Below are 26,480 nucleotides of genomic sequence, written 5' to 3'. Positions count from 1 at the left end.
TTCAAGGAAGAACAATTCATGTTTTACAATGACACTACAACATCTGAGCACATCCTTATGTTCGCGCGTTATATTGTCGACCTTTTCATGTTGTGGTCCGGGGGCGAGAGGAGGTTTCTAGAGCTTATGTCTACCATCAATTCAAGGAATTCACCAATTAGGCTTACCTATCAGTTTAGCCCTTATTCATTAAACTATCTGGATGTGCAAGTTTCAATAGTCAACGGTCGGATCAGCACAGGGGTCTATACCAAGCCGACAGATAAGAACACCTTTTTTCAAGCTAATAGTCATCACCCACCGGCACTTAAGAGGGGACTTCCCAAATCACAGATGATTAGGGTGGCTAGATTCACCAGCGATCCTAAGGAAGTAGAAGCCAGCCTTGATTCGATCGTTAAAAATTTTTTACAGAGGGGCTATGATCCAACTTTGTTGCACAAACAGAAATTGGAGGTTCTCGGTATGTCGAGGAGCTCTTTATTTGTACCCAGAGTTAGGAATCCAGAGGGAGTCATTCCTTGGAAAAGCAAATTTGGCACCTCTAGTGCAGTTATCCAGCGGGAAACCCGGGCACTATGGCCTATCGTCTCAACAGACAGATCTCTTTCCACCTTCAGAAACAAAAGACCACTCGCTTGCTTTACCAGGAGCCGCAATATTAAGGATATGGTGGTCCATAGCAACATCACAGGTTTTTCGAAGAACGATGGCTCTACAGGCTCCTTTCTCTCTAGGAAACTGGGTTGCTATAAATGTTTGAAGTGCACAACTTGCCAACATATGGATATGGGTCAAACATTTATTCATCCACAATCCAGCCGGTTATATCATATTAGACATGTACTATCCTGTACATCGTCATTTATTATATATGTTATTTCTTGTCCTTGCAAGCTACTGTATGTAGGAAAAACAACTCGTACAATGAGAGAGAGGATGGCATTACATCGGTCTGCCATCAAGTTGGCTATTTCAGGTAAAAGTTCCGATCAGCCGGTGGCATGACATTTTTCTGAAAAGAAGCATGTCTTAACAGATCTTAGACACATGGCCATTGATCATGTTCCAAGGTCCATAAGAGGAGGTGATAGAGCTGCTCGGCTACTCCAATTTGAAGCCAAATGGATTTTCATTCTCAATACCATGAACCCGGCAGGACTTAATGAGAAAATCAATTGGAGTGTTTTCCAGTAACGTTTCTATTTGTTAGAACGACTATCCATTACAGGGCCCAATATCATTTCATTATTGAAGGCTTTAGAGGGCTTCCCTGTAGGGGTGGCTCCCCCCCAGGTTCAGTTCTGTCAAACCATATTTACCACGTGTCTCAAACAACTTTGTTCCCTAAAGACTTTAACTGAGTTAGTGTGTGCTCTAAGGCCCTTGCTACTAGTGGAACCATTTTTTCTACATTACCTGTTTCTGTATTACATGATTTATGTATTTGAATGTATTTTCATTCATTTCCCTATTTTTTGTTTGTACTTGTGTATGTCATTCTCTGTTACCATTAGGTCTAACTTTAGCAGAATTTGCTTTAACATCTTGTATATTGGACACTAACTATGAGTACATTAGTCCGTGGCTATTTTGTATGCACAATTATTGGTGTGGTGGTTTGTTTCTATTTGAGTTTTTTTTCCTTTAGTCACTGTTTCCTTTCAGATGGACAAGCCACGTCTGAACGTGGGCGTCGGGGTTGCCTTGGTGACCATCGACTCCTAGCGCGATGATGTCTTCTATGCGGGACTCCGGCAGCGTCACGTGGGGTCCCGGGCGGCGTCTGGTCACATCGTTAGGCGGGTTTCTCCGGGTATAAGGTAAGTGTCATTTCTATTGGTCTTTTTCTCTCTATTCACCTTGACAAAGGGGCGTGCAGCTCCGAAACGTCGGTCATTCATGTGTGAGGAACACATTAAATGATTCTTCAAATCTCCAAGTGCCGCAGTGTGTGCTATTTTTTACATATATATATATATATATATATTAGGGATGTGCAGGCTCGGTTCTACTCGGTTCCGTTCGGTTCTTTTTACCGGATCTTATTGGGTTTCAGCTGTCACGAGTTTTGGATAGCCAATAAGATTCGGTAAAAAGAACCGAACGGAACCGAGTAGAACCGAGCCTGCACATCCCTAATATATATATATATATATATACACTGCTCAAAAAAATAAAGGGAAGACTAAAATAACACATCCTAGATCTGAATGAATGAAATATTCTTATTAAATACTTTGTTCTTTACATAGTTGAATGTGCTGACACCAAAATCACACAAAAATTATGATTGGAAATCAAATTTATTAACCCATGGAGGTCTGGTTTTGGAGCCACACTCAAAATTAAAGTGGAAAAACACACTAAAGGCTGCTCCAACTTTGGTGTAATGTCCTTAAAACAAGTCAAACTGAGGCTCAGTAGTGTGTGTGGCTTTCACGTGCCTGTATGACCTCCCTACAACGCCTGGGCATGCTCCTGATGAGGTGGCGGATGGACTCCTGAGGGATCTCCTCCCCGACCTGGACTAAAGCATCTGCCAACTCCTGGACAGTCTGTGGTGCATGATGTCTGTTGGTGGATGGAGCGAGACATGATGTCCCAGATGTGCTCAATTGGATTCAGGTCTGGGGAACAGGCGGGCCAGTCCATAGCATCAATGCCTTCGTCTTGCAGGAACTGCTCACACACTCGAGCCACATGAGGTCTAGCATTGTCTTGCATTAGGAGGAACCCTGAGCCAACCGCACTAGGATATGGTCTCACAAGGAGTCTGAGGATCTCATCTCGGTACCTAATGGCAGTCAGGCTACCTCTAGAGAGCACATGGAGGGCTGTGCGGCCCCCCAAAGAAATGCCACCCCACACCATTACTGACCCACTTCCAAACCGGTCATGCTGGAGGATGTTGCAGGCAGCAGAACGTTCTCCTTGTCGTCTCCAGACTCTATCACATCTGTCATATGTGCTCAGTGTGAACCTGCTTTCACCTGTGAAGAGCACAGGGCGCCAGTGGCGAATTTGACAATCTTGGTGTTCCCTGGCAAATGCCAAACGTCCTGCATGGTGTTGGGCTGTAAGCACAACCTCCACCTGTGGACGTCGGGCCCTCATACCACCCTCATGGAGTCTGTTTCTGACTGTTTGAGCAGACACATGCACATTTGTGGCCTGCTGGAGGTCATTTTGCAGGGCTGTGGCAGTGCTCCTCCTGTTCCTCCTTGCACAAAGGCGGAGGTAGCGGTCCTGCTGCTGGGTTGTTGCCCTCCTATGGCCTCCTCCGTGTCTCCTGATGTACTGGCCTGTCTCTTGGTAGCGCCTCCATGCTCTGGACACTACGCTGACAGACACAGCAAACCTTCTTGCCACAGCTCCCATTGATGTGCCATCCTGGATGAGTTGCACTACCTGAGCCACTTGTGTGGGTTGTAGACTCCGTCTCATGCTACCACTAGAGTGGTAGCACCGCCAGCATTCAAAAGTGACCAAAACATCAGCCAAAAAGCATAGGAACTGAGAAGTGGTCTGTGATCACCACCTGCAGAACCACTCCTTTATTGGGGGTGTCTTGCTAATTGCCTATAATTTCCACCTGTTGTCTATTAGATTTGCACAACAGCATGTGAAATTGATTGTCAATGGACAGTTTGATTTCACAGAAGTGTGAATGACTTGGAGTTACATTGTGTTGTTTAAGTGTTCCCTGTATTTTTTTGAGCAGTATATATATATATATATATATATATATATCTATCTATGTATATATATAAGTTGTTAATAACAAACAGTTGGTTTATTATTGCCAACAGCGCTAACCTTTGGAGAACTGGATGCAGGGCCGCAGCTAGGGTAGTGTGGCCGATGCCATCGCACAGGGCACCACAGGTCAGGGGGCGCTGTTTGGGCATGTCAAATTTCTGTTTATTATCATTCTTGCTTGTAGCTTCCTCTTATTTAATTCCAAGCATCCCCTGGCCTCCCCTATCTCTTCCCTGGCCTTCCCCATGAGGCCATTCCCCTTTTTTGGGTGCATTATGTCCCTTTGGAAAATGAGGGGGGCACCAATGCTCTTTCTGACACAGGGCACCAAAAAGTCTAGTTACGGCTCTGACTGGATGCTTGGGTGGGCCTGCATGTATATAAACCCTAACGTGAAATCACCAATCAGAGGTCATTGCAGGGCATCAAGGGAGATTAGTTTACTGTAAGAGCTGAGTGCATGATGGCTACAGTTCTACTATGGGGGAGATTTAACAAATCTTAGACAGATATAGTAGAGAGAAATAAAGTACCAACCAATCAGCTTCTAACTGTAATTTTTTAAACACAGCCTGTAAAATGACAGATAGAAGCTGATTGGTTGGTAATTTATCTTTTCACAATATCTCTCTTCAAGATTTGCTAAATCTTCCCCTCAGTTACCCTGGAAGTGTTTCTCTACTATAAGAATGTAGCAGAGTTTCTAATGAATGAAATAACTGCCAGGATTTCTCCTTACACCTGTACAAATCGTTGCAGAGAGGGCCAGATGATCTGAGATGTGATTTCCAGGCAATGTATATCAGAGATTGCTAAAGGCACGCATCCACTACACGATTAAAATGAACGATATCGTTATTGTTCAATCGTTCATTAATCGTTTGCAAATCGTTCACTAAAATGTCTAAAACGACCAGCAATGCGCGCACCTGCTGGTCGTTTTAGACATCCATCATCGGCCAAACGATAATATCAGGTTGAGCATGTTAGGGGATGATTGAAGTGCCAGTGTAGGCACAGCTCAGACTGACAAACGACTGCACGATTACAATGTCGTTTTGAGGTCTTCTAGTGGATGTGTGCCTTTACATTCCGGACTCCGAACAGAACAGTCGGGATCAATCCTGGATGGGTGGTAACCCTACGAGTGCTCTCTGTACAGTGAACGTGGCAGGAAACTACAGGTACAGTACGATGATTCATTGCAGTGTCTCCTGTGTAATATTATCACCAAGCTAACTTTTAATCAAGCATGGTTAAAGCAGTTACTATTTGAATACAACTTTCATAGATGTAACATGAGCAGAGTGAACAAAATTATACTTGACGTGGGAGAGGGCAGACAAGGCTGGGTTAAGGTTTGTGGGGCAACTAGCTTCTGAGGGCTCTACCAATCAAATTGTAATTATGACATACTGGCAATATTATTATAAAGAATACTTTGTCAATAAGCATTGTTTTTTTTTTCCAATGTCCACTGTCTACATACACAAAATGTGTTGAATGCAACAAGATAATAATTCTTTCTCCTGGCTGGTGAGGCTGCAGTCCACATGCACTGTTGTTTGATGCAGAACACTGCCCAGACTCAATTGCTTCCCAGTGAAAAAACAGGATTTCTAGAGACAAGGGGGAATATTGACTGAAGTGCACGCTTTTATAATTGGAGATGTTGCCCATAGCAACCAATCAGATTTTAGATATTATCTTCTAGAAGGTGCTAGATAAATAATAAGTAGAACCTATAAGCCCGCACTTATATATAATATATATAATATACCCCATGGGGTTTCCAAAAATGAATGTTTTTAAAAAAACAAAGTAAAATAAAACTTGATACTATCAATTGCAAAAACACTTTTATCTCTCATGCCCTCCCTCATGCCCCCTGCCTGACAACTTTTCTCTCACATGCCTCACTGCCTGCCAGCTTTTCTGTCACATACCGCTCTGCCCATCATATTTTCCCTCATATGCCCCTCTGCCCACCAGCTTTTTTCTCAGATGCAAGTCTGCCCACCAATGTTTTCCTTACATGCTCCTCTGCACGCCAGATTTTTCCATAAGAGCACCCACCAGGTTTTCACTCGCATGATTCTCAGCCTGCCATCTTTTCCATTACATGCCCCCTTCCCCCCCCAGCTTTTTCTTACATGCCCCTCTGATCAATAATTGTTTCTTAGAAGATCTGCCTACCAGCATTTTTCTCACATTCCCCCAAAACACCAACATTTTCCTCAAATCCCCTGCCCACCTGTAAACCCCACATTGCATTCTTCTAACATCAATGTCAGCCATCACTGCACAGGAACAGCCTGCCTGCCCACTGTGTACTGCTACATCAGCAGCTGCGATCCCATAATGTCAGAAGTAAGAGGCAGATTCCCGATTATCATGAATCTGTGCATGCGCAGGAACCATTCTGCCAGTGTGCAGAATGGGTAAGATGCATGCTAGTCCTTGACTGCCTCTGCCTGATTGACAGACAGAGGCATTTAAGGGGGGGGCAGAGACTGTCAGCGTTCCAGGAGAAGGGGCATGCCCACCTGTTTTCTGGGAGTGGCCAGCCCAGAGACTGCGTGGAAGTCTGCAGTCTGCTGGGCTCACAAGCCGGCCAGCCTGAGTAAGCTTACTCAGCTGGCTGGACGCCCGCCCGGCGCTGTCCACCATCTCGACCATCAGCCACCGATGGTCGCGATGGTGATCCCAGCACTGCAATCTATGTTGCAGTGCTGGGATCGCAAATGCAGCAGGGGGTGTCATACACCCCCTGCTGCATTTGCATGATTGCAAGGATCGCATTGCAAAGCTGCCTGCGTGCCTATAAGCAATTGCGATCCTTGCTGAATCAGGCCCGGAAAAAGCAGCAGTAGGAAGAACTGCCCCTGTGTGGCCACCCCAGGCGACTGCTCCAGCTGCTCCTCCAGTAATCTGGCTCTTGGGTGGACCAGATGGCAAGACCATATCCATCTAAACAATATTATTTCACAGGAGACCAGACAATGTATTTTCTAAACTAAAGTACAGATATACCATTTCTATTGAAAAGTATGTAATGAAATACATTTCATGGCATTAGCTTGTCAAAAAGTGAAAATGTTTTGTAGAGAAAGGAGGGTATACATTCCAATTTCAAAATGTGGTATTGAGTGCTTTAATACCCTATTTTCTCACTTCCATTCAGTGGTGTATCTATCAACAATGGGAGCAGGGTGTACAGTGCACACGGGTCCTTGACTCAAGGGGGCCCCATGCCACTCAACCTGCACTCAGAGTAAGGAGTCATCAGGTTGCAGCTGGCAATACAGATGTTTCCTGTGCTTTCTATGGAAATATTGTCCTGGCATATGCACAAAAGATGGCAAACTGCCAGTGCTATATTTCTGGAGGGGGCTCATTCAAATATCTTACACATGGACCCCCTCATTTCTTAAATGCCCCTGCTTCCATTTACTTTGGGACTAGCGACCCACCCCGGGTTCACACGGGAGCATTTTTGAATTTACCGCAATAGTCTTTTTTCACAAGTTCTTAGTGTATTGCCTTTAGACTACATTTGACGTTTTCCCTCCTGTCGTCAACACGAAAATATTTAGTTCTGACGTGACACGCAAAATAGGGCCACGTAAAGTTGTCCATGAGAAAAACAGTCTCCATATAGGTCAACTATAGCCATGTTAAGTGTCTGTCCCTGTGCTTTATTTATTGTCATGCCAAAGCAGACTCTTACCGAGAATTGGACTTGTTTGAAATTAAAGTATCGTTCACATAAATGAAATGGGAACAGTAAAAAAAAAAGAGAAAAACTGATAATATGTATCAATCCCTCCATAGTATAAAATAAAGTCAATCGTTGTGATATATCTTTAAAGGTTTAGGCAGCGTACGCGAGGAAAGCTCTCGGACGTCCATTTTTTTCATTGACTTGATTCACTAAAATCATCACAGCCTTAATGTTTCATACACCTAAGCCTTCCTCGACAAATGCTCTATAGAAGAGTGACAACTGCATCAAAATACGTTCAGTGGTTCTCGAGACAAACAGACAGATGCCTACCTGGGACTTTATTTTATACTATGTATAGATATACTCCTAGGAGAATATATTTGTGTTTCCTTGGTGCACACACAATCCTTCATCTTCTGCTTCCTGCAGTAAAGTTCAAGTACTGTACTTAGTATGATCATTCAATTCAGTTTACCAGAGGGTAAAAAAGGGTTATTTAATATGTCTTGTTGATCCTTTGCAGCAATACAAATGTCTGTCAATACTGGCGGAGTAAGTGTCTATTATTATACTTATTGTGAAATGAGGTAAGACGTATCCCAGTGTGGATTTATGGCAAAGCCTCTACTAACCTAAAATAGAACTGGCTTCAGGCTGGATGAGTAGAGATAACTGCAGCTCCTGGAAAGGGCTGAAGAAGAGCCAGCTGACTGGTGACATTTGTTTTCTGCTGGCCATTAAGCAAAAGGTAAGAAGAAGAGAAATTAACATTAATAGTTTGGTATAACATATATGACACCTGAAATATATGAAACTAATATACGTATAATTATGCAAATGAGGCAAACATCTCATTCATCAAGATTTTAGTCCATCAGAATGTATGGAAGTGACGTAGAATATTTTATAAATGCAACATTTAAATAAGAGTGATAAATTCTTAATGAGATATGAAAATGATTAAAATGGCAATATCTGCTTTAATGCAGATTGAGACATTTAAGAATAACAACTTTGGCCCTCATTCAGAGCCGTACGCTCTGAGCAGAGCGCACGCTCTGAATGAGGGCCGCCCTCCATAATTATGGAGCGTCCTCCTGGACGCTCGTATAGCTGTGGGTCACCACCCACAGCCTACACGAGCGTGCAGTTTGATGGCCACGATGGTCTTGACCATCGCGACCATCGCCACTGCGAGCCGGAGCCTGCGGTTGAGTTTTTCAACCGCAAGGCCCGGAGTGATTTTGGCTCTATCAGAGCCAAAATCACTCCCACTGACATCACTAGTGATGTCAGTGGGCCGGCTTCTGACGGTAGGCGTTCCCTTGGGAACGCCCCCGTCAGGGAGGCACACCCCGGCACGCCCACCAAAGGGGGCGTGCTGTCAATCAACATCGACAGCACGCCCCCTTTGATCAGACACAACGAGCGAAGGAAAGTCCTTCACTCATCGCGTCTGGCGCATGCGCACGACGGAGCTCCCGCCATCGCGTGCATGCGCAGTGCACAACATCGAACCACTTGCGAGCAGACAGCCGCTTGCGAGTGGGTCTGAATCAGGCCCTTTCTCCATAATTCTGTTTTTTGTTGTACAGTTCCTTTGCTGTCAAGAAAAGAGGGCGGGAAACGGTATGTAATGCAGCAGCAGCCCGACGGATCAAAATTCTGACTGCAGCAGGTAATTACCCTAACCCTCTCCCTACCCTAACCCACCCTTAGTGGTGCCAAACCATAACCTTCCCCCCTAGTGCCTAACCCTAACCTCCTCCCGTTAGTGCCTAAACCTAACCCCCCCTCCCCGCACCCTGTACCTAACCCTTCCGGGGGGGTTCCTAACCCTAACCCCCCCCTTTCCCTTCCCTAACCCTCCCAAGGGGGTGCCTAACCCCCCCTTTCCCCTCCCTAACCCTCCTGAGTGGGTGGCTAACCCCAGGGGTCCCTAAACCTAACCCTCCCACCTCCGCGGCTAGACGCTAAGACACCCGGCTTACCTTCGTTTGGTATGCCGAGTGTCGGGATTTAGTAGTGGGGTTAATGATAAGCGACGGGATTTCGACGGCTATCTTTAGTCCCATGTCCGGATGTCAGTGTCGATATATCGGCTGGCAGGATAGTGCCCACCGGTATCCTGACTGCATCCAAGAGTTTGTGGTTAAGCTGGATCAGGGGTGTGGACAAAAAGGACAATAAAGATCAGAATACAGTGCACCGGTGACTGGCTTATAAAAATATCACAAATTTACCAACTGGCCGCAGCTGCAGGGGGGTGGGTTGGCGGGCCCCTACAAGCTTCGGGCCCTTGGGCAACTGCCCAACAAGCCCAATGGAAGAGATAGCCCTGGACTGAGTACACTATGGATGTGTTCACGTAAGTGTGACACTAATTAGACCTGGATGCAGGAAATGTATCCTTGCAGGTACTGGGGGGCAGGTGTAAGGCTACACAATGACTACTAGCAGCACAATATAGCCATTTCTGATAGGATGCACGTTCCTGCAAAACTAGTGTCCATGTCAAGCACAGAATCAAGCCCATGGCCATAGCCTTGACCTTATCAAGTGGTTGCCCACTGTAAGTTGACGCAAGCAATGAAAGTTAGAGTTGGAGTCTAGAAAATTCTGAGTGGGAGACTAGTGAGAGTCATGTAGAGTTGCAGACATTTAGTGCATTAACAGGTATGCCGGGACCAATAGTGCTTCTAACCTGAGACAAGCTGCTTAGTGAAGCTGGGAAACCCAACCTGTGCAATACCCTATGTCTAGTGAGGAGGGTGTCCTGACATTAGGAGATCAAGGGAGCGGCTGTGGAGGACATACAAAGGCGATGTAAGTATGCGTACCCAACCTGTAACTGTGACACAAATTAGACCTGGATGCAGGAAGTGCATCCCTTGCAGATGCTGGGGGGCAGGTGTAAGGCTGCACAATGACTACTGGCAGCACAATATAGCCATCTCTGTTGGATGCTTGTGTATAAACCTCATTAGCTGGTAGTACTAAAAAATTAGTGGCTATATTATATGACATTGCAGCCATCTATTATCTTTACTGAAACCAATGTTTTTAATTAATTTCATTTGTATTTTTGCTTGTATTTAATTACATTTTATAAAAATGTAACTTTGCATTTATTGCTGTGTTCAGGTAATAATCCTTCTGGTGTATATGACACTTCATTGCCTTGCTATTCTGTGCATAAATAGGGCAAGCCTATCTCTATTTCATGACATGAGTGTGAGCTGTGGTATTACTTACATTGCAGATGTAAAATGAAATAACATCCACAGTGTGATCAAGAGGTCAGGAGCAAACACAGGATTCGTGTGGGATGGGGGGTTCCTTGTATATGTGTATAATTTTGTATATATAAAATATTATATATACATATATATATATATATATATATATATATATATATATATATATATATATTAGGGGTGTGCACCGGCCGCTTTTCGTGTTTTGTGTTTTGGTTTTGGATCTGGATCTTTCTTCGTGTTTTGGATCTGGATTGGTTTTGCCAAAACCACCCTTCCGTGTTTTGGGTTCTGGGTTTTGTGTTTTGGATCTGTATTTTTTTTAAAAAAAGCATAAAAACAGCTAAAATCACAGAATTTGTAGGTTTTTCTGCTCCTATGCTATTATTAACCTCAATAACCTTAATTTCCACTCATTTCCAGTCTTTTCTGAACACCTCACACCTCACAATAGTGTTTTTATGTCCAAAAGGTTGCACCGAGGTAGCTGGATGACTATGCTAAGCGACACGAGTGGGCGGCACAAACACGTGACCCATCTAGGCGTGAAACTGCAGTGGCAGACAGGATGGCAGTTTGAAAAACTAGGCCCCAAACTGTACATAATGCAAAGAAAAAAAAGAGGTGCAAGATGGAATTGTCCTTGGGCCCTCCCACCCACCCTTATGTTGTATAAACAGGACATGCACACTTTAACAAACCAATCATTTCAGCGCCAGGGTCTGCCACACAACTGTGGCTGAAATGATTGGTTCGTTTGGGCCCCCACAAAACAAGCTGGCAATTAATCTGTCCCTGCACAAACTGGCTCTACGGAGGCAAGATGTCATCCTCATCCTCCTCATCCACCGATTCCTCACCCTCTTCAGTGTGTACATCCTCACAGAGTATTAATTCGTCCCTGCTGGAACCACAGGTCCCTCTGTACGTTCTGGAGGCTGGTCTCCCTGGAAGAGTTGATAATTCATTTTATGAACATCACCTTCTCCACATTTTGTGGAAGCAACCTCCTACGCCTTTCGCTGACAAGGTTCCCGGCTGCACTAAACACTCTTTCGGAGTACACACTGAAGGGGGGGCAACTCAGGTAAAATAGAGCCAGTTTGTACAGGGACCTCCAAATTGCTTCTTTTTCCTGCCAGTACAGGTACAGACTGTCTGACATGCTTACTTGGATGCTGTCACCGATGTAATCCTTTAACAGACAGACGCACGCTTGTCGCTGCTGCTTTGAGGATGCAAGTGCGGCTACAGCCCACACAATTCACAAAGACAGAAAAAAAAAAGAATATTTTTATTGTTTGTGGAGCGCACTTTGAGGGTTACACCACCCTTTAACAGACAGACGCACGCTTGTCGCTGCTGCTTTAAGGATGCAGGTGCGGCTACAGCCCACACATTTCACAAAGACCGAAAAAAAAAGAACAATATTTTAATTGTTTGTGTAGCACACTTTGAGGGTGTCACCACCCTTTAACAGACAGACGCACGCTTGTCGCTGCTGCTTTAAGGATGCAGGTGCGGCTACAGCCCACACAATTCACAAAGACAGAAAAAAAAAGAATATTTTTATTGTTTGTGTAGCACACTTTGAGGGTGTCACCACCCTTTAACAGACAGACGCACACTTGTCGCTGCTGCTTTGAGGATGCAAGTGCGGCTACATCGCACACAAGTCACAAACACATTAAAAAAATAGTTTTTATTTTTTGGAGCACTTTGAGAGTTACACCACCCTTTAACAGACAGACGCACGCTTGTCGCTGCTGCTTTAAGGATGCAGGTGCGGCTACAGCCCACACATTTCACAAAGACCGAAAAAAAAGAACAATATTTTAATTGTTTGTGTAGCACACTTTGAGGGTGTCACCACCCTTTAACAGACAGACGCACGCTTGTCGCTGCTGCTTTAAGGATGCAGGTGTGGCTACAGCCCACACAATTCACAAAGACAGAAAAAAGAAGAATATTTTTATTGTTTGTGTAGCACACTTTGAGGGTTACACCACCCTTTAACAGACAGACGCACGCTTGTCGCTGCTGCTTTGAGGATGCAAGTGCAGCTACAGCCCACACAATTCACAAAGACAGAAAAAAAAAGAACAATATTTTAATTGTTTGTGTAGCACACTTTGAGGGTGTCACCACCCTTTAACAGACAGACGCACGCTTGTCGCTGCTGCTTTAAGGATACAGGTGGAATCTAGACGGGATTTGGAACCGAGGACACACTACCTCCATCAATTGTCTAAATCCCACTGCACTAATGGCGGATACCGGACGCACGTCTAACACCAACATAGCAGTCAAGGCCTCAGTTATACGTTTTGCTTCAGGATGACTGCTGTCGTACTTCATCCTCATCGCTAGGGACTGTTGGAGGGTCAATTGTTTAGTAAAAGTAGTGATGTTCCTACTTCCTCTCTGGGATGATGAACAACTCCCAGCAGCAGCAACAGCACTAGGAGGAAGTGGTTCTTGATCTTTCCCTATTTTATTTTTATCGGAGAAAGTTTGGTCCTCCATTTATGTTATATTGATATATACGTGTGGCTAAAGCGCACACAAACACAGAAAATATTTTTTTATTTTTGCTGGAGAGTAGTGCACTTTGTGGGTTACACCACCCTTTAAGAAATGGGACACAGGCGCACGCTTGGCGCTGCTCCTTTGTTGATGCACGTGCAGCCACAGTGCACACAAGTCACAAACACAGAAAATATATTTTTTTTTGTTTTGGAGTGTACTTTGGGGGTTACAGAACCCTTTAACGGTCAAGCCAGCCGGCCCTTTACTTATGACACAGGCGCACGCTTGGCACTACTTTGTTGATGCACGTGCGGCTACTGCGCAAACAATTCACAAACACAGAAAATAATTTTTTTTTGGTTTGGACTGGAGTGTACTTTCGGGGGTTACAGCACCCTTTAACGGTCAAGCCAGCCGGCCCTTTACTTATGACACAGGCGCACGCTTGGCACTACTTTGTTGATGCACGTGCGGCTACTGCGCACACAATTCACAAACACAGAAAATAATTTTTTTTTTGGTTTGGACTGGAGTGTACTTTCGGGGGTTACAGCACCCTTTAACGGTCAAGCCAGCCGGCCCTTTACTTATGACACAGGCGCACGCTTGGCACTACTTTGTTGATGCACGTGCGGCTACTGCGCACACAATTCACAAACACAGAAAATAATTTTTTTTTTGGTTTGGACTGGAGTGTACTTTGGGGGTTACAGCACCCTTTAACGGTCAAGCCAGCCGGCCCTTTACTTATGACACAGGCGCACGCTTGGCACTACTTTGTTGATGCACGTGTGGCTACTGCGCACACAATTCACAAACACAGAAAATAGTTTTTTTTTGGTTTGGACTGGAGTGTACTTTGGGGGTTACAGCACCCTTTAACGGTCAAGCCAGCCGGCCCTTTACTTATGACACAGGCGCACGCTTGGCACTACTTTGTTGATGCACATGCGGCTACTGCGCACACAAGTCACAAACACAGAAAATAATTTTTTTTTTGGTTTGGACTGGAGTGTACTTTGGGGGTTACAGCACCCTTAACGGTCAAGCCAGCCGGCCCTTTACTTATGACACAGGCGCACGCTTGGCACTACTTTGTTGATGCACGTGCGGCTACTGCGCACACAATTCACAAACACAGAAAATAATTTTTTTTTTGGTTAGGACTGGAGTGTACTTTCGGGGGTTACAGCACCCTTAACGGTCAAGCCAGCCGACCCTTTACTTATGACAAAGGCGCACGCTTGGCACTACTTTGTTGATGCACGTGCGGCTACTGCGCACACAATCCACAAACACAGAAAATAATTTTTTTTTTGGTTTGGACTGGAGTGTACTTTGGGGGTTACAGCACCCTTTAACGGTCAAGCCAGCCGGCCCTTTACTTATGACACAGGCGCACGCTTGGCACTACTTTGTTGATGCACATGCGGCTACTGCGCACACAATTCACAAACACAGAAAATAATTTTTTTTTTGGTTTGGACTGGAGTGTACTTTCGGGGGTTACAGCACCCTTAATGGTCAAGCCAGCCGGCCCTTTACTTATGACACAGGCGCACGCTTGGCACTACTTTGTTGATGCACGTGCGGCTACTGCGCACACAATTCACAAACACAGAAAATATATTATTTTTTTAGCACTTGGGGGGAGCACCCCTGATGGACAGAGCACCCCCTGGACAACACTACAGCACCCCTTTAGGACTGGGACACTGCACAGGACTTTGGAGTGGACACAGCCCCTATGGAGAACTGACTGCACAACACAGTCCAGCCAGCCCCTATGGACTTTGAAGTAGTGGACACAGCCCCTATTAACAACAGCAGCACAGCACAACACAGCCAGCCCCTATGGACTTTGAAGTAGTGGACAACAGCAGCACTACACTACACTACACTACACAGCCCTAACTCCCACCCTCCCTCTTCACTGTCCACAGCCGAGTGAGAAAATGGCGCCGACGCGGGTACCTTATATAGGATCCAAAACCCGCGAGACTCGGAAGGCGGGATGATGACGTTTTGCCTCGATTTCAGATCCGAGTCAGGCGGGAAAAGTCGAGCCTGATTCGGATCGGACTCGGAACGGGGGGGCTCGGGGGGGTTCGGATTTCAGGAATCCGAACCCGCTCACCCCTAATATATATATACTGTATATATATTTCACCATAGTAGACCTTAGATATTTTAATTTCCTTCATACCATCTTATAACTTATATGCTTAGTTTATTGTATGCCTCAGGTGTAAAGGAGCATGCTAGTATCAAGATTGGGGGGTCTATTTACTAAGCTGTGTAAAGGTGCATACACACGGAACGATCTGTACCACCAACGACTTGAAAGACATCTTTCAAAAGATATCTTTCATAGATATCGTTCATAGATCGTTCAAAGATCGTTCAAAGATATCTTTCAGTGAGTCATCCTGCCACATCTCTGAACAGGTAAAGTAGACAATATCGTCCAGATTTGCCTGCATGTACGGACGATCATAGAGATCGTTATCGTCCATGCGGGAACGCGCATCGTTGGTCGTTCACTGAATAAAACATGAACAATATGATCGATATATCGTTGAACAATATCGTTATCGTTCATATCGTAACAATATATCTGTCCGTAACTCACCTTTAGGAGTTAAAGTGGACGGTGATAAGGTACCAACCTATCAGCTAATAACTGCCATGTCACAGGCTGTGTTTGAAAAATGGCAGTTAGGAACTGATTGGCTGGTACCTTATCAGCGTTCACTTTATCTCCTAACACAGCTTATTAAATAGACCCCTAAGTAAATTACGTTTTTTAGTCCTGAGCAGTGGCGACTCCAGAGGTGGGGCTACAGTGCAGAGCAATATGCAAATAGCGGAGCCACACCAACTGTCACCTCAAATGCTGCCAAACATCACTGGCAGTTGGTGTGGCTTCCCTATTGGAAAATTGGACTTCACTGCAGCCCCACCTCTGTAGCCCCCACTTGACCCAGACAATGAGCTTACAGTCCCAAAGCACTTGGGACATGTTGCTTTGTCACCCAATCACCTCGGTTGAGAGGAAACATTTTACCACTTTTCAGCCTCTTAATGGGTTGAATTTTGAAAAATCCCTGCTTAGTAGGTGCTTACGTCATAGAAGGAATATACTCTCCGAATTTCATGTTTCTTTGTCAAGGGGTTTTGGCTGGGTGTTTATGAGTCAGTCAGACAGAACATTGCACAGGGGGAGGAAACATTTTAGCCATTTTCACCCCCATTAGGAGTCGAAAAATCCCTACTTAGTGGGTGCCTACATCATGGAAGCATATACCCCCCAAAATACTTGTTTCTAGGTCCAGGGGCTTGGGATATATATATATATATATATATATATATATATATAATTTCCAATATAATCCGGCACTCTCACCCAGTTATTTCAGCTCCATGCGTGCACATGCTGTATACAATAGAGGTCCAATAGGTGAGTATACTAATCGCACCATGCTCGGCACTGCAGTAAAAATTACTGCATTAAAATTTGCACAGGGTATCAGCAACGTTTCTAGACCGTGCAGGGTCCTGTCCTCAGGCTGTTACAAGTACAAAAAGTTAAATGAAAAAAGAGTTACCTTATATCCTCACCAGCAAGTGAATGCCAAGGAGACCCGAGGTGCGCTTCTGTGCACTGGGACGCTACTCAGTGATGTCAGCCATGTGCACCTTCCATTTGCTGGGCAACCTGATGCTGTCTCCCACTCCGGGATGCGGCTGTGAAGGAATGTTAATTATAGTGAACAATACTATAGAAGGCATGCTACCAACAGGCTAAACAGAACCTGTATCATGACATATAAATGATCCATGGCTAACGTAATAAATTAAGCTAGAATGCTTGGATTAAAGGTTAATCTAGAGCCGGTAAGGTAAACCATGTTACACATTGTTGCAAGGCAAGATGACCCACACCAGGCTACCTGGAGTAAATCTGAAGTAAATCTGACAGTTAGTTATACACATATATTCATAGATAATGTCACAGATGGTTCGTTAGGAGTTTATTATTTCAACCGATTTCTGGGCACACTGTTACAGCCTTACATGACAAGTCAACCTAGGTATCTGAAGGATACAACCACCTTCTTAAACCATCTGGCACGGTTTGTTAACTGAAAACTTTTAAGTTAACAAACCATGCCAGATGGTTTAAGAAGGCGGTGAGAATGTCATCCTATGTACCATGGACATTTGTTCCTTATATACAACCAACCCATTTCCTGAGAAATGTACAAGAACCTTTTGAATTAAATGCAGACCTATTCCTCCAGCTACTAAGGTTAGTCCTAACCAGAAATTATTTCTCTTATGACGGTTGCTACTACAGACAGAAAGCTGGTGGTGGTATGGGGACCAGTGTGGTCCTGGCTTATGCCAACATATACATGTTAAAGCAGGAGAAAGCCTTTTTCTTTAACAACAAGGAATATAACAAACATATTGTCTGATATATTCGATACATAGACAATCTCTTCATAACATGTGATGGGGAAGAGATACTATTCATGTCCATGATGGATGACATTAACAAACGCACCACTGGTTGCTCACACCGGTGATAATGTCACGGAAACAGATCTGGTGCACTGCCTTTGATAATGGCATGACAGACATTCAAGTTGAGCAACGATCCAGTTGGCGTTACACTGCTACCATTGGGAGGTACTGGACCATCCTCCCTACAGCCCTGACCTGACACCTGAGTAATTTACATCTGTTTGGACCATTGAAGAAGTACCTGGGTGGAAGGCGATTCACAACTGACTGTGAAGTTCAGCAAAACATGAAGTTCATGTCCTGGCTTCAAGTGCTTTACATTGATTTCATCTATGCCAGGATAGATGCCTTGGTGTACCATTGTAATAAAGGCTTAAAGCATGGGGACTTTGTAGAAAAATAATGTGTACGAAGGCCATTGTTTATACATTTATATTCGAGTTAAATAAATGTGCACAATGAGAAGTGTTGCTACCTTATTTATTGAACCACCCTCATGTATTTGTGTATATATATATATATATATATATATATGTATATATACAATATATGTGTGTATGAATATATACATACTGTGTATGTATATACATTGTGTGTGTGTATATATATATATATATATATATATATATACACTGTGATAGAGGAACTGGTAAAGTGGTTAATGGCAGATATGTTTGTCCTAGGTTTTTGGCCTATGTGTTTTAAACCCCTAGGAAAAATCTGTTCTGCTAAACAGGTTAGAGTGTTGGCTTTTGGTAAAAGCTGGATAATGGATCCCGGGGATGTGGATGTGAGAGTGAAGGGAGAGCTCCATCCCCAAGGCCGCTTAGGTCTTTCCGGCTTTCAGCCTAAGAACAGGCTGATTAGTACCTGCAGCTGCGTGAGGCTCATATAAGCTGTGTGAGGGTTTAGTTCAGGGTCTCATTTACCTGGGGAGAACAGACAGCGAGGTTTGTTCAGAGACACTGTGATGTATATGTAAGTGCTGTGCATATGCCTATGTATGTGGTGGGGGCAGTAGGCCCTGCCCTTTGAGAGTGGGAGTTATATGTTAAGTTAGTGCCCAGACGGGGGACCTCCTACCTCGATATTATTAAAAGTGGTGGAGAATGCGAGCAACACACACACTGAAAATTGCAGCAAGAGGAAAAGTTTTGCATTTGAAATTAAAGTGTCGGACACTAATTTGTTGTTTGGATATCAACTCGTGTTCTGTGGAATCCATGAAGGTGGCATCGGCAGTTGCTAAGGGAAACCAGATTCTGCTTCCAACCTACACCCAAAGACAACATGGAAGACATTGTTAAGGCCTTGCTCCAGGCTACGAGAGCTCAGCAGGAAGCTACCAGGGCTCAGCAGGAATCCACCAATGTGCAACTATTGGGGTTGGGCAGCCCAGAGGCAACAACAAGTCACCATAGAAGAAACCCACCAGGCGGTACAGCAGCTGGTAGCCAAGTCTGGAGATGCTTCCAATGACGTTCCAACTAGCACTCACTCCATACAGGCCAGCCACTTTCTTCAAAAGATGACCCAGAGTGATGACATGGAAGCATATCTTACGGCCTTTGAAAGAACCACAGAAAGAGGGAATTGGCCTAAAGAGCAGTGGACAAATCTTGTGGTACCCTTCCTGTGGTATTTTGACTTGTGCCTGACTGATGCTAAAGACTATGATAAACTAAAACAAGAAATCCTAACTCATTTGGGAGTCAGGGTGTTTGTTCGCGTCCAATGAGTCCACCACTGGCAGTTCCAAATTGAAAAGCCTCCACGTTCTCAAATGCATGACCTCATCCATCTAACCACAAAGTGGCTGCAGCCAGAGCCTTTATCAGGACCACAGATTGTGGAAAATGGTTGTTATGGATCGATACCTGCGGTGTCTACCTGCCACTCTGCGAAAGAGGGTAAGCCATGCGGACCCTAAAACAGAAGACCAATTGGTTAAACTGGTGGAGAGGTATGTGGTGGCTGAGGAATTGTTGAGTGTGCCCCACTGAGCCCTACTTCTGCAACAGCGATCTCCTGTGATCATTGGTAAAACTGTTAAAGGGGAGAAGGGTGTTGGGCGGTGGAATGAACTTAAGACTGTGGGTTTGGAAACTGGAGATAGGCCAGGAAGGTTCCTACCCTGTTAAAGACTTGACAATAATATGATAGAATGTTTTCGATGTGGTGGTTTGGGCCATTTTGCTGCTAATTGTTCGCTTACCACTGAACCTATGCAATGTGATACTGCTTCTGTCAATCGCAGCGTGTCTCTTTTTGCACAGGCAGCCTGTATTGCTGACCAACAGGCTGAGACAGATAAGCAAATGTGTATAGTTACTATAGAAGGCAAGCGGGTAGAGGCTTTGTTAGATTCGGGTAGCCTGGTTACTCTTTTGAAAGCTGAACTGGTGTACCCCTTAAATTGTATGGCAAAAACTGTTGGTGTGACTTGCATACATGGGGATACTCAGCATTATGTTACTGCTGAAGTGAACATAGAAACGCAGGGCCAAATTTAATAGGGTGAGAGTTTAGAAAATTTTAGAGTTTTCTCACACTTTTTAAACCCGGCTAATGTAATAGAGTCAGAGAACAAAGCAATAGAGCGAACTCAAAAAACTCTCATGATTTAAAATCTCATCGAGATGTTTTTCTATTCTGAAGATAAAACTCGACCAATGTGAGAATTTACTGCTAAACTCTCACATTTGTAAACTCCTACACTATTACATTTGGCCCGCAGTGTGGTTCCGCTGTAGTCTCTGTGGGTTTGTTCATGGCTTGATGTATGATACAATATTGGGGAGAGACTTTGTTCACTTCTGGAAGTTGTGGGAAAGCCGATTTGTTTCAGCAGTAAATAACCCCGACCCATTTGAGAAGGTGCAGGAGCGGTGGGACTTTCCTCCGAGTCTGAGATGTTCCCTTTTTTTAGCATGGTTGCTGAATCAGGGAATGCTGAGAATGATGGTGGGTCGCCGAATGATGTGCCTTCCACTGATATAGGAAATGTTGTTGAACCAGTTGATTGTCTGGCTGATCTTGAAGTCAGAAAAGAGATCTTTGCCGTGGAGTAGTTAAATGACCCTACTCTGGTTAAAGCCAGGGAAAATATAAAAGTGATTGATGGTAAACCTGTAGTCAGTTGTCATATCCTCACATGGCAGTACACCAGGATTTTTTGTATCAAGTTACTAAGAAAGGTGAAGATATTGTAGAACAGTTGGTAGTTCCCAAGGCATATAGAAGAACAGTGGCTCATGGTCACATAACTGCAGGTCACCTAGGGGTATAGAAAACCACTGAGCAAATTTTACAGAGGTTTTTCTGGGCAGGAGTCAATAAAGAGGTGTCTGAATATTGTGCATCCTGCACTGAATGTCAGTATCATGCTCTAAGGTCACATTTTAAAAGTCCACTTGTCCCATTACCCATAATTGAGGTTCCTTTTGAACAAATAGCTATGGATTTTGTTGGACCTTTAATTAAATCTGCCCTGGGCCATCAATATATTCTGGTGATATATTCTCGTGATAATGAATTATGCTACCAGGTACCCGGAAGCGATACCATTGCGCAATACGTCAACAAAAACTATTGCTAGAAAATTAGTCCATGTCTTTAGCATGTTGGAAAAACCTAACGAAATCCTGACTGACCAAGGTACCCCATTTATGTAAAAAATCATGAAAGAGTTATGCCGCCTGTTTAAAATTGCTCAGTTAAGAACCTCTGTGTATCACTCCCAAACTGATGGGTTAGTGGAGAGGTTTAACAAACCTTTAAAACACATGTTAAGGAAAGTGGTGGACAAAGATGAAAGAGATTGGGATTACTTGTTACCTTATTTGTTGTTGGCCATAAGAGAGTTTCCCTAATACCCCACAGGGTTTTCACCTTTTCATTTGTTCCATGGGAGACACCCAAGGGGATAACATTGCCAAAGTGACATGGGAGGGGCAATACAGTCCGGATAAAACTGCTATTGAGCATGAAAAAAGCCAGAACAGATATACCATGTAAATCTTATAAAACCTTGGAAGAATAGAGCAGCTCTGCCAGCCATCCCAGCCCCTCCGGTAAACCCAGGGCCATTGGTTCCCGAAGTGACAGTAGCTAAAACCTTGTTGGCCATTCTTAAAGAATTTCTTATCAGAAATAGGGTTTAGTTTTCAGACGTACCAGGTAAAACCACAGTCATTAAACATGACATAATCACTGACCCAGTGGTTAAGATTAACCTAAAGTCCTATGGATTACCAGAAGCCCAAAGGGAATCAGTGTCCAAAGAAATTAATAAAATGTTGGAATTGGGTGTAATTGAAGAATCGCATAGTGAGTGGTCAAGTCCCATTGGGCTTATTCCAAAACCTGAGGGGAGTTTGCGCTTCTACAATGATTTCCATAAATTGAACAGTGTGTCAAACTTAGATGCCTATTCAATGCCTAGGGTGGATGAACTAATTGAAAGATTAGAAGTGTCGGTAACTGAGACCGCCAAAGAAAAGACAGCTTTTTCTTCACCAGAAGGGTTGTTCCAATACAAGATGTTGCCATTTGGGTTACATGGGGCACCTGCTACCTTTCAAAGGATGATAAAATTCTAAGGCCCCATAGACATTGTGCTGCTGCCTATCTAGATGATGTGGTCATTCATAGTCCTGATTGGCAGTCTCACTTACCCAAAGCTCAAGCAGTGTTGGACTCCACCTATATGGCAGGATTGACAGCCAACCCCAAAAAATGTTGCCATGGGATGGAGGAAGTAAACTATTTTAGATACACCATTGGCAGAGGTTTGATAAAGCCCCAAATGACCATGACCCCTAAATTATATGCAGGTGAGAGCATTCAAGGGAATCACTGGATATTATAGGAGATATTTACCCAATTTTGCCATGATTGCAGTCCCACTGACAGACCTTATCAAAAGCAAACAGAAAGTTATGGTTAAATAGAGCCTGAAGCTTTTCAACAGTTAAAGGTAGCTTTGTGTACCCAACCAGTTCTGATGACAACTGACTTTAACAGGGAATTTGTTGTGCAAACTGATGCATCGGATGTAGGAATAACAAAGAAGGCGAGGAACATCCGATTATTTACTTAAGCAGAAAGTTAAATGTACATGAGAGAAACTATGCTACATTTGAGAAAGACACATTAGCAATAAAGTGGGCCTTACAAACTCTCAGGTACTACTAGCTGAGAAGGAAGTTCAGGTCGATCACTGATCTTTCCCCTTTGAAATAGTTGCATGAGAATAAAGAGAGCAATGGAAGAATAACGAGGTGGTTCTTGGCTTTGCAAAACTTTAAATTCTCAGTAGAACACAGGCCAAGAAGCCAACTTGGCAATGCAGATGCTTTGTCTCGTGTGTTTTGTTTGGGGGCTGCAATTGTTCCACCACACAGGTCGAAACAAATGGGGGGGGGGGTGTATGTGAGAGAAACACTGGTAAAGTGGTTAATGGTAGATAGGGTTTTGGCCTATATGTTTTAAACCCCTGCAAAAGTCTGTTCTGCTAAACAGATTAGAGTGTCGGCTTTTGGTAAAAGCCGGATAATAGGTCCTGGGAGTGTGGATGTGAGAGTGAAGGAAGGGCTCCATCCACAAGGCCGCTTCGGCCTTTCTGGTTTCAGCCTGAGAACAGGCTGATTAGTACCTGCAGCTGTGGGAGGCTAAAATAAATTGTGTGAGGGTTTAGTTCAGGGTCTAAACAGAAAGTGAGGTTTTTTCAGAGACACTGCCTAATCATTTAGTGTAGGTACTGCAGGGGATGGGGAACGATGTTACAATTGATTACTATGTCATAATCGTACTGTCGTTACCTCATCTGCTAGTGGATGTGCGCCTTAACCCTTCCTTCAATTTTCATCTCACATCGCCATGGGCAGCACCAGCAAACTGCTTACCTTCAAACTAATGCCCCTGCAGTATCGCCCACAGTAGCCTGCCCTGACCGACTTCTGAGGAAGAAGGGAGCTAAGGGAGACAGAGCTGCTTGGCTGCTCCGATTGTGCTATAAGTGTAATAAATGCAGGGCAGTCCCCCCCACCTGTGTTTCTGCAACTCCAGCCCTGCAGACAGCCCTCCTTCTCTGTCCCAAGCTCCAGCAGCCCCACTTCTATGTCTCCATCCTTGTGTGTCCCTATCACCAGCAGGCCCCCATCTGTGTCACCAACTCAAGCAGGCCCAGTACACTGGCACTCTACACTCTGTGTAAATGGGCAAATAGCCCTAGCTGGCTCCCGTGCCCTCCAAGGAGGACAGCATCCCCAGCTTACTTTATCAACAATATATAGGCGGCACTCCTAGTCTAGTGAAGAAAGTACCGTCACCAGAGGGAATTTATTAGGTTGACGTTTCGAGGTGTAGTTCACCCCTTCCTCAGGACAACAAAAGTGGCAAAACATAAGAACAGTGTATAAATTCATAATCAATAAACACTTACCCCTCTGTACAACTGGGTTTCATCATATCAGACATTGCGTAAATTCATGTATGTTTTTTATTGTTACAGTTTTTCAATAACTTATATATTTATATGTGGCTCTTGGTGTGAAGCACGATTTTTAAATATTTGTGTACACTGATATTGTCTGTATATTATTAATTGTTTGCATTTGTTAGAATAAGCTGCTGCACATTGCACTTTATATATTGATGCACGATGTTGCATTAAGTTTTTGCACTATATTTTTATTTTTTTACATTGTGTAGAGGGTTTCCATGGCACCGGGACTCGGCCAGGTGACGTCACTTCCGGTTTTTGCGGAGCTGCCGCGACCGGAAGTGTGGATGCTGGATGGAGCCCAGGTGTGCATGGCCTTACAGAGGGGTAAGTGTTTATTGATTATGTATTTATACACTGCTTTTTTATGTTTTGCCACTTTTGTTGTCCTGAGGAAGGGGCGAACTACACTTCGAAACGTCGACCTAATAAATTCCCTCTGGTGAGGGTACTTTCTTCACTAGACTCCGAGTGCCGCCTATATATTGTTGATATATATATATATATATATATATATATATCTCCAAAATCCGGCACTCATGAGATCAATGCAATACAAATACCGGGTGCCATCTACAGTCTGCATAGACATACAAAACCGATTATACACTCCACCTGGCTGCACTCAGTGGCAAGAAAGAAATCACATCAGCCATGCTTAGTAAGCTACGTTTCAGCGCTTTATTGCGCTTTTGTCAAGCTTAAAATACATATACATAACACAACACTAACCACAAATATATAGCTATATATATATATATATATATATATATATATATATATATATATATATATATATGGGTTGGTACAGGATGCCAGCGGTCAGGATACTGACAGCAGCATCTCGACAGTCAGAATCCCGATAAGTACCCTAACACGTCCCCAGCCCTTCCTGCCCACAGCCTGACCCTAACCCCCCACAGCTTAGCATCAACGCTCCCCCTAAACCCAATAGTGTATCCCAGAGCAAGTTTAAGATTGGTGCCGCCTACCATATAGCAAAACATATTGTGCGTGCGCATGTGCAAAAAAATTGCCGTGGTCACATACCAGAAGGGGCATGGTTACTGAAAATGGGGCGTGCCAACATGACACATACACACACACTGACAGATATACACACACAGACACATATGCATATACACACTGACACATATACACACACACTGACATAGATACACACTGACACATATACACATTGGCACATATACACACACACTGACACATACACACACACTGAAAAATATACACACACACACTGACACATACAAACACTGACACATATACACACACACCCTGACATAGATACACACTGACACATTCACATATACACTGACACATATACACACACACTGACATAGATACACACTCACACATATACACATACACATATGCACACACACACTGACACATATACATATACATACTGAAAGCCTAAACAGACACACACACTTTTACACTAATGTATGACAAGCTATAAAGTTTTATGGCAGACAGTATGAGCCATTGTTGTATCTGGCAAAACATAAAATAGTTGCTCTGTGCAAAAATCAACCCCCACACAAGGATCACTTACATGGGTATCACACCTTGGCGAAGAGCACCCGTATGGACTACTTAATGGCTATTAGAGTCTCAAGTGCAGGTAGTAGGTGTTATGCTTTGTAGAAGTGACAGTGTCATGAACTCAGGGAGTCATTCAGCCCGCTCGCGAGCGCAGGACGCTCGCAAGCTGGTCGATGTTCCCCCAATGCGCATGCGCTCCGTCGTGCGCATGCGCGAGACCCGAATAACGACGGCCAAGCCATCGCTATGGGTCTCGCACTAAAGGGGGCGTGCTGTCGATGGTGACTGACAGCACGCCCCCTTTAGTGGGCGTGCCGGGCGCGTGGTTGCCAGACGGAGGCGTTCCGATGGGAACGCCTACCGTCTGAGTCCGGCCCCAATGACATCACTAGTGATGTCAGTGGGAGTGATATAGGCTCTTGACCATCGCGGCCATCTTTTTGGCCTCTCGCATATGCTGTGGGTGGTCACCCACAGCTATGCGAGCGGCCAGGAGGCCGCTCCATTTTCAGGGAGGAGGGCACTGATTCAGAGCAAGCGCTCTGGTCAGAGCGTTCAGCTCTGAATCAGGCCCTCAGTGCCTCCACTTCTTTGGCCTTCAGTG

The 26,480-nt window shown here is 44.3% G+C and overlaps 1 long non-coding RNA gene across 5 annotated transcripts in view; it reads left to right on the top strand.

Moving 5' to 3' along the window:
* The first annotated feature begins 8,147 nt into the window (after positions 1 to 8,147).
* Positions 8,148 to 26,480, top strand: part of LOC148518124 (uncharacterized) — a 134,394-nt gene continuing 116,061 nt past the window's right edge. For 4 of the 5 annotated variants that reach the window (XR_015879221.1, XR_015879218.1, XR_015879222.1 and 1 more), the window contains exons 1-3: positions 8,148 to 8,237; positions 9,085 to 9,167; positions 24,520 to 24,637. This is a non-coding gene — a long non-coding RNA (uncharacterized LOC148518124). The remainder of the gene's footprint in view (positions 8,238 to 9,084; positions 9,168 to 24,519; positions 24,638 to 26,480) is intronic. The other variant, XR_015879219.1, reaches the window with a different exon arrangement.

Source organism: Taudactylus pleione, unplaced genomic scaffold (assembly GCF_031769625.1).
Source record: "Taudactylus pleione unplaced genomic scaffold, aTauple2 ptg000202l, whole genome shotgun sequence".
Lineage (NCBI taxonomy): Eukaryota > Metazoa > Chordata > Amphibia > Anura > Myobatrachidae > Taudactylus > Taudactylus pleione.
The sequence above is the reverse complement of the archived record's forward strand: the minus strand, read 5'-3'. Positions and strand labels throughout refer to the sequence as shown.